The sequence below is a fragment of the Mustela nigripes genome, chromosome X (genome assembly GCF_022355385.1).
Source record: "Mustela nigripes isolate SB6536 chromosome X, MUSNIG.SB6536, whole genome shotgun sequence".
Classification (NCBI taxonomy): Eukaryota; Metazoa; Chordata; class Mammalia; order Carnivora; family Mustelidae; genus Mustela; species Mustela nigripes.
Window position 1 is genome coordinate 89051841 of NC_081575.1, and position 3933 is coordinate 89055773.

General features: G+C 49.6%; 1 pseudogene; it reads left to right on the top strand.

Moving 5' to 3' along the window:
- Positions 1 to 335: 335 nt before the first annotated feature.
- On the top strand, positions 336 to 746 carry LOC132007454 (large ribosomal subunit protein eL28-like; annotated as a pseudogene).
- The last annotated feature ends 3187 nt before the right edge of the window (positions 747 to 3933 follow it).

A 3933-nucleotide genomic window follows, 5' to 3' on the forward strand; every position in this document is an offset into this window, starting at 1 on the left:
CAGTGGTTTGGCTTATTGATCCTAATTCATGGCTCACCTGTAACAGAAACGACACCGCTTCCTGGTGACTTTGCAGTGCTTTGCACTGTGGGTGGGATATACTCCGGCCACCCACGGGCAGTTGGGCTTGAGCAAGATTATTGCCAGAAGTGGCACGTGAGAGGCCACTTTAAACGTGTTGCGTGGTATGGTTTGCCCTCTTGAGCTTCTGCCATCACTAGGAGAACAGGTCCCAGGTGGCTGTATTCGCATCAGCCAGGGCTCCAGACTTGCACAGATTCTGTGACCTGGAGCACTTTCCATCTCAAACTGCGATGGGGAGAGGAGCTGCTGCCATGTCCTCCCACCAGCAATGGATGGTGGGGCAGAAGTGCTCCAGCATCCTGGTGGAGAGGAACAAGCAGGTGTACAGCACTGACCCCAATAACCTGAAGGCAAACAAGTCCTTCCACTACATGGGCTGATTCACCGCTAGACTCTGGGTGTGGAGCCCAGTCCCCGCAACAGAGATGTGGTGGTGGTCATGAAGCAGAGATCCCGCCAGTGAAAACCCACCACTACCTGCTTGTGAGTCACCAGGAACCAGAAGGCCCAGGAACCCTGAGCAGCACCAGGCCCGTGATCCGCAAGAACGAGTACCGCCCAGATCTGCACATGACCGCCATTCACAAAGCCAGCACCATTCTGCGCAGCCAGAAGCTCCTGATGGTGAAGAGGAAGTGACCCGCCCCACAAAGAGCTCCTGAGCACCTGCCCCCCACCTCCAAAACAATAAAGATGTCAACCACCCCAAACAAACACACAAAACCCAAAAAAAAACCCATGACCTGGAACCACTCCCAGCCATCCTGCTGACATAGCCAAGCCTAGCCAAGATCAGTCAGAACCCCACAGCTCTGCAGGACTGTGAACAAGAAAAATAAACACTGGGTATCATAAGCCACTGAATTTCGGAGCGTTTGTTCCGCAGCATTATGGCGGCAAGAGCTGACGATTACAGTGACCAGTATACGACATGCAGACTGGCCTTGTTGGGGCTGTACATCACCACTCAGCATCCAGTGTGACAGGTGAGGAAGGCTAAGGGAAGAGTGGCAGTCCCATACCTTGGACACCATCTGCCTCAGATGGTTTTTCACCTTCAGCAAATGGCCTATGATGAATGCCATGGTGAGTGAATTTACAGATTACATTACGGTGCTCTAACCAAACTAATCATCACCAAATGAGCAAGGGGCTCGAAACGGTTCCTCTAACAAATCCATGGCTGGAAGATAGTCCTATAAAATGAAGCCTAAGCTAAGAAGAAACTGGTGGTGCTCACAGTTTTCCTACTTTGAGAGCTAGTTCATTTTAAAATTTTCACACTTAAGGAGACAATTTAAAATACGGCTTTTTGGGGCGCCTGGGTGGCTCAGTGGGTTAAAGCCTCTGCCTTCAGCTCAGGTCATGATCCCAGGGTCATGGGATCGAGCCCTACATCGGGCTCTCTGCTAAGTAGGGAGCCTGCTTCCCTCTCTCTCTCTGCCTGCCTCTCTGCCTACTTGTGATCTCTGTCTGTCAAATAAATAAATAAAATCTTAAAATAAAATAAATAAAATAAAATACAGCTTTTTTATTTCTATTGTTAATAATGGACCTCACACACAGGAGGACTTATGATCTTAGCAAAAAGCATTAGCACAGGAACATAAGTTATAAGGAAATAAACATATAGGGGGGAGGGGTGCTAAAAATGCTTTACTGTTGGTGTTGAGACCATTTGAAAGTCACTTGCAAGTTAGTTCACCAAAAAAAAAAGGAAGGGAAGAGAAGGAAAAGAAAGGGAAGTAAAGGAGGAGCACGTGGCTGGCTCAGTCAGGAGAGTGCAACTCTATCTCAGGGATGTGAGTTTGAGTCCCACATTGGGTGTAGAGATCACTTAAAAATACAGTCTTTTAGAAAGAAAACTGGAGGGGAGCCTGGGTGTCTCAGTGAGTTAAGCCTCTGCCTTCAGCTCAGGTCATGATCCCAGGGTCCTGGGATCCAGCCCCGCTTCGCGCTCTCTGCTCGGCGGGGAGCCTGCTTCCTCCTCTCTGTCTGCCTGCCTCTGCCTACTTGTGATCTCTGTCTGTCAAATAAAAAAAAATTTTTTTAATTAAATATTTTTAAAAAGAAAGAAAACCGGAGGGGTGCCTGGGTGGCTCTGTTGGTTGGGTGATTGCCTTCAGCTCAGGTCATGGTCCTGGAGTCCCCGGATCGAGTCCTGCATTGGGCTCCCTGCTCAGCGGGAAGCCTGCTTCTCCCTCTGACCCTCTCCCCTCACGTGTTCTCTCTCTCACTCACTGTCAAGTAAATAAATAAAATCTTTTTTAAAAGAAAATCAGAGGTCAGCTCGCCATACTGAACTGATTTATTTACTTGTTAGGTGAGTTCATTTGTGTTTAATGTTGTAGAATTACGATGGTGTTATCACGGGAAAGGCCTGTCCCCCCAAAGCACAGAGCATAGACCCATGGGCTCTCCAGTGTTGTGTTGCGCTCCTGCTGTTTCTGAAGCCTGGGGGAGAGATGATGTCATGGAAAAAGAGACGACACACCTCAGTGCCAGGCCTAATGAGCGACATCCAGAGCCAGGAGCTAAATTGCTCTGCTGTAGCCAGGGGGCCTGGGGCCCTCACGGAGGGATCAAAGGCCCTGCTCCCCACCCGTAGTCTCCTCTTAGTTTTGCAAAGGCCTGAAAGGGGCGCCTCTGTTGGCCTGCCCCAACTCTGACACCACCATTCAAGCCCCATTCTCAACCAGAAACTCTACTCTGAACCCATTGGGTTCCTCTCCCTCCATCATGCAAACCTTGCTCTGGGCATAGTCCCTGAGCTGGGGTATGGAGCAAGGGTTTTGTAATGGAGCAAGACCTCCCAGCCATGGGGGAGTCTGGAAAAGGAAGAGTCTGAAGGGGAAGTTGGAGGGTTAGAGGAGAGTCGCTAGGCTGCCAGAGTTGGGCCATGAAGGAGAGCTTGGGGAGAAGCCCACGGAAGATGTGTCTGTATGTCTGAAGGCGGGCTGGGCATGGCACGGCTATGGCACAGCAGAGCCAACAGTCAAGAAGCAGAACTGCATGCATGGCAGGAGAGAATAAGGGCAAGGTGGCACCTTCTGGCACCTTCTGTCGTTCACTGCATCTAAGCATGATGACCAGAAGGGAGTGGTAGCTGCTTTTCCTCCACCTTCCAAATGCGGTGCAAATTTCTCTTCTGACCAGCTCGCATCTGGAACCACAAAAGGAAGGGAATTTGGGGGAAACATCGCTCCAGCCTTGCCAACGTGACACAAAATAAAACCACCACCATGGACTAGATTTGAACAGATTGCCAGAGGGTCTGTGGCTGTTCTTTGGCCCAACTTGTTTCAAAGTGAAGATCGTGCATTTCTGGACCCCACGATGGCCCAGTGGACCTGGTTCATGAAAAGAAAGGCCTTCACTGGTCAACTTCAAGGCTGTCCTTTTAACTCACTTACCACTTGAGAAGGATGATTTCAGGCTGGGAGACTCAGAAAGAGAGAGAGAGAGAGAAAGAGAGAGAGAGAAAAACAGCTAAGGGCCTGTGGCAGATTGTACTTTCCAAAGATGGCTGCTGCTAAGGACCGAGTAGTGTTCCCCCAACACCCTGAAATTCATAGGTTGAAGCCCTAATCCACAGTGTGGCAGTATTCGGAAATAGGGCCTATAAAGAGGTAATTAAGGTTAAATGAGATCATAGAGGTGGGGCCCTAATCCGTTAAGACTGGTATCCATATAAAACCAGGCAGCCGCTCCAGGGATCTTCCCAAAGAGAAAAGATCGTGCAAGGCTAGGCAAAGAGAGAGAAGCCTCAGGAGAAACCCACACTGCTGACACCTTGATCTGAGACTTTTGGCCTCCAGAGTTGTGAGAAGATAAATTTCCATTGCTTAA